Genomic DNA, 12,138 nt, shown 5'->3' on the forward strand with positions numbered 1-12,138 from the left:
TTCTTGGAAACGGGGAGTTAATACTTTGGCCTTTGTGGGCTCTAGGTTCTGCGTCACCACTACTCAGTTTTGCTGCTGTAGTGTGAACACAGCCATAGACAATAGGAAACGAATGGATGTGACTGTGTGTCAATAAAATTTAAGGGATACTAGCATTCACTTGTCATGAAACGTACTTTTGATTTTTTTTCTCCCGGCATTTAAAACAAAAACCGGGACTTCCTGGTGTTCCAGTGGCTAAGACTGTGCTCTCCACGCAGGTCAGGGAACTAGATCCCACGTCCCATAAGTAAGAGTTTGCACGCAGTAACTAAAGATCCCGAGTGCCACAACTAAGACCCAGTACAGCCAGATAAATAAATATTAAAAAAAAAAAACAACAACAGGAAAACTATTCTTAGTTCACGGGCCCCATCAGCATACAGTAGTGTGCCAACTGGTGGCACACAAGGAGGATCTAGTACCAAGGCTTGAGGAATGGCAACATTTAAGCCCAGGTAGAGAAAAGGAGCTGGAGGGAGCAATTAGAGCAGCCAGAGGAAAGCCAGCACAGGGTGAGGTCATTGTCTAATGCTACTGTGACATCTAGTTAAAAGGAGGACTCAGTTCAGTTCAGTAAGCTCAGTCCTATCTGACTCTTTGAGACTCCATGGACTGCAGCATGCCAGGCTTCCCTGTCCATCTCCAATTCCTGGAGCTTGCTCAAACTCCTGTCCATTGAGTCGGTGATGCCATCCAACCATCTCATCCTCTGTCATCCGCTCCTCCTGCCCTCAATCTTTCCCAGCATCTAGGTCTTTTCCAATGGGTCAGTTCTTTGCATCAGGTGGCCAAAGTATTGGAGTTTCAGCATCAGTCTTCCAGTGAATATTCAGAACTGATTTCCTTTATGATTGACTGGTTTGATCTTCTTGCAGTCCAAGGTATTCTCAAGAATCTTCTTTAGCACCACAGTTCAAAAGCATCAATTCTTCAGTGCTCAGCTTTCTTTATAGTCCAACTCTCACTAGTGATTATTGGGTTGAGTGCTACATTGGAGTGGGGAAAAATTTGAAACTGCATTTTTCAAATTCAAACAGGAAATTTAAAAAGATACAGTACATGTAGATAATTCTTTTAAGAAGTATGACTTTAAAGAGGAGGAGAGAAGCTAGCTGGTGGCTAAAGAGAAACTCAAACAGAGGGAAGTTTTTCAATAGAGTAAACTGCCTGATAAGACTCTTTTGCACTTGGCTCCAGATCCTATCCCATCCCATGCCGAAAGGATTCTCCCACCATTATTCCATTCTCTCTTCTGTATCTTCAAACTTCCATGGCTTCCCTGCACATTCAGAATAAAACCTAAATTCCTTATGGCCTAGGAGACCCAGGGGTATTGGACCCTTGCTTATCTCTTGCCTTATCAATTTGACCTCATCTCCTACCTGTTCCCCTCCCTCATCTGCAGGCACTCAACCTGTTGTTCCTATCTCAGGCTTTCCTTCTCTTGACTGAAAAGGCTCTTCACTTAGGGCTTAGCTTGGCTTCCTCCTCACTTCAGGTCTCTCACTACCACGCCTAACCCCCATATACCTTTTCTGAGCCTGCTTTGTAAAGTAGCAACTCTATACTAACATTGTTTTTACATGCTTATTACCTGTCTTCCCACTAAAATACAGTAAGCATGAAAGTAGGAACTGTGTTCACTACTGTATTTCCAACACCTAGAATAATCATTCTGGCATTTAATAAGTACTCAAAAAATATTTGAGTGGTACTCAAATATTTGAGCAAATTATTTTTCTGCTTACTACATTGTATTCAATGGGTTTTACCAGTAGATTGACATCTTAAAAGAGTATAGTGCACATGTTATACATCTCTCTATTCCCAGTCCCTTGGTACAAGAAAAGGCAATTGTGTTGGACATAAAAAGGGGAAGTTGGAAAAAAAAAAAGGGGGAAGTTGGAATCAAGGTACACGTGTTGGGTGATGGGATTTTGTGATAGACTAGATTATAAGGATGACAGAAGAGCAACATGAGGTTCCTCCCCTGGGAAAACACATTAATGGTGGAGTGACATCACTAGAAAACACAGGAGAGGCATGTTTCTAGAAAGTCAATCTTAGGATAAGTTTGAATTGCCTGTGGGACATATAGGTGCTATTTGTATTGCAAGTAGCTGAAAAGATGAGTCTGAAGCTTGGAAGAGAATGGGACTGATATTTCCCACCCCCACTCACCATGGTCTCTATCCACCTAACCCAGTGTCCACCCCATCAACTCTTCTATGTCGCTCAATCATTAAAATCTAGTGCTGGGACTTCCCTGGTGGTCTCGTGGTTAAGAATCCTCCTTGCAGTCCTGGGGACTCAATCCCAGGTCCGGTAACTAAGATCCCACACGTCTTGGCGCACCACAGCTATTGCAACCTGCAGTCTCTGGAGCCTGCCCAGCTGCTGCAATGAAAGATCCTGCATGACATGACGAAGACTTGACACAGTCAACTAAATAAATATGTTTTAAAACCCAGTGCTATTTCATAATACAAACAAAGTAGGAATAAAAGGAAATTTATTTAGTATGGAAAAGAGTAGTATACAAAGCCACAGCAAACATCATGCTTAATGTTAAAGGCTGAAAGAGTCACTCCTGAAATCAGGATGGCCAGGAAGCTGGCCTTCACCACTGTTATTCAGTAGTATACTGGAAGTTCTACCCAGAGTCTTGAGGAAAGAAAGAAAAGACATCCATGGGTGAATGGAAAAATTAAAACTGTCTATTCACAGAACACAGATCACATCATATTATATATAAAACTTACTATAACCCAGGTAGTACAGTGGTAAAGATCTGCCTGCCGATGAAGGAGATGTAAGAGACATGGGTTTGATTCCTGCATTGGAAAGATTCCCTGGAGTAGGAAATGGCCACCCACTCCAGTATCCTTGCCTGGAAAATTCCCTGAACAGAGAAGCCCGGCATACTACAGCTCATGGAGTCGCAAAGAGTCAGACACGACTGAATGACTCAGCACACATACATACACATAACAACAAAAAATTATTTGAGCTAGTCAACTAACTCAGCAAAGTTATATGAGGCGGAATCCGTTCACACACTCTATCTAATATGTATATACTAGTAATAAATCGGACAAGGCAATGGCACCCCACTCCAGTACTCTTGCCTGGAAAATCCCACGGACTGAGGAGCCTGGTAGGCTGCAGTCCATGGGGTCGAGAAGAGTCGGACTGAAGTGACTTAGCAGCAGCAGCAGCAGCAATAAATAATCAGAAAAAGAATTTATGAAAGCAATTTCATTTTAAATAATGTCAACATTAATATTTAGGAATATATATTTAATCAAGATACAAGACTTGCTTTTATGTATGTAAAACTGTCAATTTGAAATTACTGGAAAATAAACTACTTTTCAAAATAACAAGTTAGGGTCAACAAGAGGCTGATAAAAAAAAAATAAAAAAATTTTTGAAATTTAAAGAGAAGTAATAGGGACTTCCCTGTTGGTCCAGTGGTTAAGACTCCATACTTCCACTGCAAGGGGCATGGGTTCAACCCCTGGTCAGGGAAATAAGATCCATGAGGTGCAGCCAAAAATTAATTAATTAAATTTTTTTAAAAAAGGAGAAATAAAGGAATATGGGAATTTTTTTAAGTTCCCACATTTTCCTGAAAATCCAAAAAATTTAGAAAGTCATGTGTGTTCAGGAATGAGTACATACCCAGGAGACTTGAAAACCCCCTAGTGTCAGTGAGAGATGACTGACCAAGCTCTGCACAAGCAGAAAGTAAGGTCTGTACACCATATGCAAGTGGAATTTATTTCAGGTTTGCAAGGTTGGTCTAACATCTGAAAAATCAATTAATGTAATATGCCTTATTAATAATAAAGCAGAAAAAACATATGATCACCTCAAAACACAGAAAAAGCATTTGACAAAATCCAGTATCCTTTCATGATAAAAACACCCAACAAATTAGAAACAGAAGTGAACTTCTTCACCTCTTAAAGGCACCTACAGAAAGCCTCCAGCTAACATCATAATGAATGATCAGGGACAAGACAAGGATGTCCATTCTCACTACTTTTGTTCAGAATGACATTGGGTGTTTTATTCAGGCAGGGAAATTAGAAATAAAAGGAAAAGAAAAAGAAATAAAAGGAATGTTAATTAAAAAGGAAGAAGTCAAGCTATCTATATTCAGATGACCCCCTATTTATATTATCTATTTATAATAAATAAATAAATAGAATAAATCCCAAAGAATCTACTAAAAAGACTATTAGGGTTATTAAAAGAATTCAGCAAAGTTGCAAGGTACAATGTCAACAGTCAGTGGGGGCAGGGAGGAGAGGAGATAAATTAGGAGTTTGGGATTAATATATTCACACTACTAAATATAAGATAAACAACAAAGACCTCCTGTTTAGCACAAGGAACTATATTCAAAATTCTTTTCCTGTAATGGAAAAGAATCTGAAAAATATATGTATATATATATTGACTATGCCAAAGCCTTTGACTGTGTGGATCACAATAAACTGGAAAATTCTGAAAGAGATGGGAACACCAGACCACCTGACCTGCCTCTTGAGAAACCTGTATGCAGATCAGGAAGCAACAACTGGACATGGAACAACAGACGGGTTCCAAATAGGAAAAGGAGTACGTCAAGGCTGTATATTGTCACCCTGCTTATTTAACTTATATGCAGAGTATATCATGAGAAATGCTGGGCTGGAAGAAGCACAAGCTGGAATCAAGATTGCCAGGAGCAATATCAATAACCTCAGATATGCAGATGACACCACTCTTATGGTAGAAAGTGAAGAAGAACTAGAGAGCCTCTTGATGAAAGTGAAAGAGGAGAGTGAAAAAGTTGGCTTAAAGTTCAACATTCAGAAAGCTAAGATCATGACATCTGGTCCCATCACTTCATGACAAATAGATGGGGAAACAGTGGAAACAGTGTCAGACTTTATTTTTGGGCTCCAAAATCACTGCAGATGGTGACTGCAGCCATGAAATTAAAAGATGCTTACTCCTTGGAAGGAAAGTTATGACCAAACTAGATAGCATATTCAAAAGCAGAGACATTACTTTGCCAACAAAGGTCAGTCTAGTAAAGGCTATGGTTTTCCAGTGGTTATGTATGGATGTGAGAGCTGGACTGTGAAGAAAGCTGAGCGCCAAAGAACTGATCCTTTTGAACTGTGGTATTGGAGAAGACTTTTGAGTCCCTCGGACTGCAAGGAGATCCAACCAGTCCATTCTGAAGGAGATCAGTCCTGGGTGTTCTTTGGAAGGACTGATGCTAAAGTTGAAACTCCAATACTTTAGCCACCTCATGCGAAGAGTTAACTCATTGGAAAAGACTCTGATGCTGGGAGGGATTGGGAGCAAGAGGAGAAGGGGATGACAGAGGATGAGATGGCTGGATGGCATCACCGACTCGATGGACCTGAGTCTGAGTGAACTCCAGGAGTTGGTGATGGACAGGGAAGCCTGGCATGCTGCAATTCATGGGGTCGCAAAGAGTCGGACACGACTTAGCAACTGAACTGAACGGAACTGAATACTTATATACAATATATATAAATATAGGGAAGATCCCCTGGAGAAGGAAATGGCAATCCACTCCAGTACTATTGCCTGGAAAATCCCATGGACAGAGTAGCCTAGTAGGCTACAGTACATGGGGTCGCAAAGAGTCGGACACGACTGAGCGACTTCACTTTCTTTTCACTTTCATATGTATATATAAAGTATATATATCCGAATCACTTTGCTGTACATTTAAGACTAATACAACATTGTAAAGTAGCTATACTTCAATTTTTTTTAAGTTTAAAGAAAAGATCACACAAAAGATCAGTTGTTTTTATATATCAGCAATGAACAATCTGAAAAGGAACTTAGAAACAATCCCTTTTGCAATAGCATCTAAAAGAATAAAATACCTAGGAAATATATTTAACCAAGGAAGTAAAAGACTTGTACACTGAAAACTATAAAATATTGTTGAAAGAAATTGAAGACCTAGATAAATGGGAAGACATCTTGCATTCCTGGATTAATATTAAGATGGCAATACAACCCAGATTCAATGCAATTCCTGCCAAAATTCCATCAGCCTTTTTTGCAGAAATGGAAAAGCTGATCATTAAATCCACATGGAATTACAAGGGCCCTCAAAAAGCCAAAACAATATTGGAAAATAATCAAGTTAGAGGACTCACACTTCCCGATTTCAAAACTTATGGTTGTTCCTTTGTGGCCTAACGGTTAGGATTCCAAGCTTTCACTGCCATTGCCCAGGTTCAGTCCCTGGTCAGGGAACTAAGATCCTGCAAGCCACACAGCATGACCCAAAAAAGAAAAAATATAAACTACAGTAACCAACAGTGAAGTATTGGCATAAGGACAGACATACAGATGAATGAAAGAGCTTCCCAGGTGGCTCAGTGGTAAAGAATCTGCCTACCAATGCAGGAGATGTAGGAGACCCAGGTTCAATCCCTGGGTCAGGAAGATCCCATAGAGAAGAGAATAGCAACCCCACTCCAGTGTTCTTACCTGGAAAATCCATGGACAGAGGAGCCTGGTGGGCTACAGTTCTGGAGTCGCAAAGAGTCAGTCAAAACTGAGCATGCATGCACAAAGACGAATGGAATGGCATTTCAAGTCTCATAAATAAGTGCGTTCTCTTTTTTTAATTTAGTTAATATATTTTTGGCTCTACTGGGTCTTCATTGCTGCTCCAGCTTTCTCTAGATGCAGTGAGCCAGGGCCTATTCTCTATTTTCACTGTGCAGGCTTCTTACAGTGGTGGCTTCTCTTGTGGAGCACAAGCTCTAGGAAGTATAGGCTTCAGTAATTGTTTCATGAAGATTCAGTAGTTGCGACTTAGTTGCCCCGCAGCATATGAAATCTTCCCGGACCAGGAATCAAAGCCATGTTCCCTGCATTGGCAGGTGGATTCTTAACCACTGGACCACCAGGGAAGTCCTCATTTTCTTTTAAAAAAATTTATGTTTGTATTTCCTTCCAGTTTTATTGAGCTATAATTGAGGTACACCACTATATAGGTTTAAGTTGTACAGCATAATGATTTGATTTATATATATTATGAAGTGATTATCACAGTAAGTTTAGTGAACATCCATCATCTCATATAAACATAAACTAGAAAAAAATTTTTTTCTTATGATGAGAACTCTTAGAATTTACTCTTAACTTTCATGTGTAACATACAGCAGTGTTAATCATATTTATCATGTTGTACATTACATCTCTAGCAGACATATATCTCATAACCGGAAGTTTTTACCTTTTGACTGCTTTCATTCAATCCTTTAGTCCCCATGCCATCAGTTGATTTTCAACAAGGTTGTCAAGACAATTCAATAAGGGAAAGAACAGTCTTAAAATAAGTGATGTTAGAAAAACTAGGTATCCACATGCAAAGAATGAATTTTGAAACCCTACCCTACAGTGGCTACAAAAATTAACTCAAAATGGATCAATGGCCTAAATATAAGACCACAAAACTCTTACTAGAACACATTAGAGTAAATCTTCACAGCCTTGGATCTGGCCTAGGATTCTCAGATATAACAGCAAAAGTACAAGAAAAACAACAAAAAGTTAAGACTTCATCGAACTTGAAAACTGTTGTGCTTCAAAGGATACCTCAAGAACATGAGAAGACAACCCATGGTGTGAGGAAAAATATCTGCAACTCATAATTTGATAAAGGTCCAGTATCTAGAAGATGTTTTATAAATAGCTCTTACAAGTCAATGATAAAGACAAGCCAACTTAAAAATGGGCAAAGGGCTTGAATATAGACAAGAGAATCAAAAATTGAAGTTTTGCTCACACAAAAACTTGTATGCGAATACTGATAGCACAAATGGTCTATTCATTATGCCCCAAAGTGGAAGCAACGCAAAAGTTCATCACCTGAAGGATAAACAAAAACTGCTATGGCCATTCGATTGGAATATTATTTGACCATAAAAGGAGTGAAGTGATACATGCTACAACATGATCCTTTAAAACATATGCTAAACGAAGAAGCCAGACACAAAAGACCATATTTGATATTATGATATTGTTTATACCAAATGTCCAGAATAGACAAATCCATAGTTTAAGAAAAATAGATTAGTGGTTGCCTAGGGCTCCAGGGAGAGGTGAGTGGTGGTGTATATGTGGCTGCTCATGGGTAATGGATTTTTTTTTTAATTGAGGTTGATGTACAACAGGATTTCCTTTGGAGAGTCATAAAAATGTTGTGGAATTAGGGGTGATGATTGCCCAATTAGTGATAAATGAGTACACTAAAAAAGCCCGCTAAATTGTACACTTGAAAAGAGTGAATTTTATACTATGTGAATTACATTTCAATAAAGCAGCTATTTTTTTTTTAAGCCCTAAAAAATAAATAAATATTAAAAAGCCCTGGCATATTTAAGAAATAAAGACCAGCGTTCGCCGCCGCGCCTCCGTCGCTCTCCAACTCTAGGGCCGCCTCTAGCTCGCCGAGCTCCAGCCGAAGGAGAAGCAGCGTAAGGGTCTCTGGACCACCGCTTGTTCAAAGCCGACTGCCCGCAATCGACGCGTGGTAAAGCACGGAGGAAGCGGCTGGCTACAAAAGCCGCTCGCAAGAGTGCGCCCTCTACTGGAGCAGTGAAGAAACATCATCTTTACTTGCCTGGTATGGTGGCACTCTTGGTTTCTCTATAATCCAGCGAATACTGGCAATTTGATCTCCAGTTCCTCTTCCTTTTCTAAAACCAGCTTGGACATCTGGAAATTCTTGGTTCGCATAATGCTGAAACCCAGCATGCAAGATTTTAAGCATGACCTTACTAGCATGGGAGATGAGTGCAATTGTCTGATGGTTAGCACATTCTTTGGTATACCCTTCTTGGGGATTGGGATAAAGATTGAATTTCAGAAAAACATCTTTGTTTCATCAACTACGCTAAAGCCTTTGTGTGGATCATTACAAACTGTGCAAAGCTCTTAGAGAGATGGGAATATCAGACCATCTTACCTGTCTCCTGAGAAACCTGTATGTGTGTCCAGAAGCAACAGTTAGAACCCTGTATGGACCAACTGATTGGTTTAAGATCGAAAAAGGAGTACACGTACTCATCTATATGCTGAACACATCATGAGAAACGCTGGGCTGGATAAGTTACAAGCTGGAATCAAGATAGGTGGGAGAAACATCAATAACTTCAGATATGCAGATGATACCACTCTAATGGCTGAAAGTGAAGAGGAACTAAGAGCCTCTTGATGAGGGTGAACAGGGGAGTGAAAGAGCCAGCTTAAGACTAAATATGAAAAAAGCTAAGGTCGTGGCATCCGGCCCCAGTTACTGCATGGCAAATAGAAGGAGAAAAGGTGGAAGTAGTGATGAATTTCCTCTTCTTGGGCTCCAAAATCACTGCAGACAGTGACTGCAGCCATGAAATCAGAAGACGATAGCTTCTTGGCAGGAAAGCGATAACAAACCTAGATAGTGTGTTGCAAAGCAGAGACATTGCCAACAAAGGTCCATATAGTCAAGGCTATAGTCTTCCCAGTGATCACGTACAGTTGTAAGAGCTGGACGGTAAAGAAGTCAGAATGCCTTTAAACTGTGGTGCTGGAGAAGACTCCTAAAAGTTCCTTGAACAGCAAGATCAAATAAATCAACTTTAAGGGAGATCAGCCCTGAATATTTACTGGAAGGACTGATGCTACAGCTGAAGCTGCAGTATTTTGGTCATCTGATGCAAACTGATGACTCATTGGAAAATCCCTGGTGCTGGGAAAGATTGAGGGCAGAAGAAGAGGGCTTCAGTATAGGATGGCTGGACGGCATCACTGATGCAATGAGCATGAACTTGGGCAAACTCTGGGAGATGAGGGACAAGGAGGCCTGGCACGCTGCAGTCCATGGGGTCATAAAGAGTCGGACAAGACTGAGTGACTGAATTGAACTGAAATGGTGTTTGTAGCATTTTTATCACACAGTAGATTCCATCCATTCACTATACTTTTCTGAGTTGTCCTACATGGAAAGACATGTTTTTAATGTTGTCTGTCTCCTGTGCTGTTCCTGTAAGTTTGCTATTAAAATACATTAAACTATAAAAAAAGGAAAAAAGAAAGACCAATGTGGTTGGAGAATCATGAGAAGTTAGAGAAAAGTTCATTTATTCATTTGATATATACACACTGTGTGCTTGCTCAAGATATTGTAGATACAATATGAAAACAAAAATCTTGGTTCTTCTGTGCTTAAATAGCTAGCACTTATTAAATGTGAGACATTGTACTTACTGCTGGGTGTGTGAACTCAACTTTCTTCTTTTTAACAGTGCTGCATGACTTGTGGCATTAGTTTCTCAACCAGGGATCAAACCCAGGCCCCTGGCAGTGAGTGCTGAGTCCTAATGACTGGATAGGCAGAGAATTCCCAAACACTATACCAGCATTATTCTTATTCTACAGAGAGGACGAGGTAAATAACCCACTTAAGTTTCTAGTCACAGATCTTGGATCATACCCTACACTATGGCTTTAGAAGCTGGGCTGTTAGTCTCCAAGTCATTCTGCTCAAATTATGTTCCCACTGGACCAACAGAAAGGAGCTGACCAGGTACCAGGTGGGGTCTAATGCCATGGGAGGGCATTCGGAATTTATTAAAAGCTTCCTCTGGCTGCTTGGGGAGAATGGGTCTTTGTGAGTCAAGATTTCAAGATAGGGGGCCAGTTAGGGAAGGTGGTCAGGTCTGGGATGGCAGCATTCATTGGATCTTTGCAATTCTGAGGTGGGTATAGGTGGCCTCATTTTACAGATGTGGCAAGCTGGAAGCTTTTAAGGCCTCAAGAGTTAGTGCCATTTCTGTCAAACTTTTTTTTTCAATCACATGTAACTTTTGAGCACTTAAAATGTGACTAGTATGTCTGAGAAATTAAATTTCTCATTTCATTAATTTTAATCATGGTAAATGGTTAGTAGTGGTGGTTCATTATTGAACACCACAGGTAAAAATATGGAATACTTCATGAATTTGCCTATTATCTTTGCACGAGGGCCATGCTAATCTTCCTGTAGTTCAATTTTAGTACATGTGTTGCCGAAATGCGTTTTGTCAAACTGATTTAGCGGAATTTTTAAAAATGTCATTACAGAATGTTTAAAATTTTATTCATTTAATTTTTGGCTGTGCTAGGATTTCGTTGCTACTTGTGGGCCTTCTCTTGCTGTGGTGTGTGGGGATGGGCTACTCTAGTTGTGGTGTGTGGGCTTCTCATTGCAGATTTCTCTTGTTGCAGAACACAAGCCCTAGGGCTTGAGTTCAGGTGTTGTGGTGCATGGGCCCAGCTGCCTCGCAGCGTGTGGTCTCCCCAGACCAGGGATTGAACCTGTGTCCCCTGCATTGGCAGGCAGACCCCCAACCACTGGACGACCAGGAAGTCCAAGGTGAATTTCTGAATCTAGGTCCTCTATTTGGTTATTTGATGGCACCTCACTCATGCGATTTTCTCACCACAAGATAGAGAATGCTCCTTCTTTACAGTGAAAATCCTGAGGCTGAGAAAGAGGGCTAGAACCTGGCCCATCTGACCCCATTCCTCTGAGTCTCTGCAGCAGCCCAGGCGTCCTATGCCGTGTCTCCCTGACTGGAGCCTTCCTAAAACATGTGTTTGGTTGTGTGGTGCTAGGCTAAAAACCTTTTAATGGTGCATTACCATTTACCTGGAGAAGGAAATGGCAACCCACTCCAGTATTCTTCCCTGGGGAATCCCATGGACAGACGAGCCTGGTGGGCTACAGTCTTGTGGGGTCGCCAAGAGTCGGACATGACTGAGCAACTGAGCATACACCATTTACCTGATTCATGTTCTGTGACGTGGGATCTGGAGTCTTCTAGTTCCCAAACCATCCATGCCCTGTGTTTGGTTCCTCAGTCTATATGGCAAATTTCTCATTTTTCAAGAGCAAACGTGTTAACCTGTCAGATCCTTTCCTGTCTAGCAAAGCAAGTGCTTTCGCGTCAGTGTTCCCACAGAATTTTTTAACATGTCTTTAGCAGACTGTAAATGGCAGAGCACCATTTCCTT

General features: G+C 40.7%; 1 pseudogene; it reads right to left on the reverse strand.

The window, feature by feature from the left end:
• Positions 1-11,060: 11,060 nt before the first annotated feature.
• LOC133245430 (U6 spliceosomal RNA) lies at positions 11,061-11,159 on the reverse strand (annotated as a pseudogene).
• Between the last annotated feature and the right edge of the window lie 979 nt (positions 11,160-12,138).

The sequence above is a fragment of the Bos javanicus genome, chromosome 3, assembly GCF_032452875.1.
Source record: "Bos javanicus breed banteng chromosome 3, ARS-OSU_banteng_1.0, whole genome shotgun sequence".
Classification (NCBI taxonomy): Eukaryota; Metazoa; Chordata; class Mammalia; order Artiodactyla; family Bovidae; genus Bos; species Bos javanicus.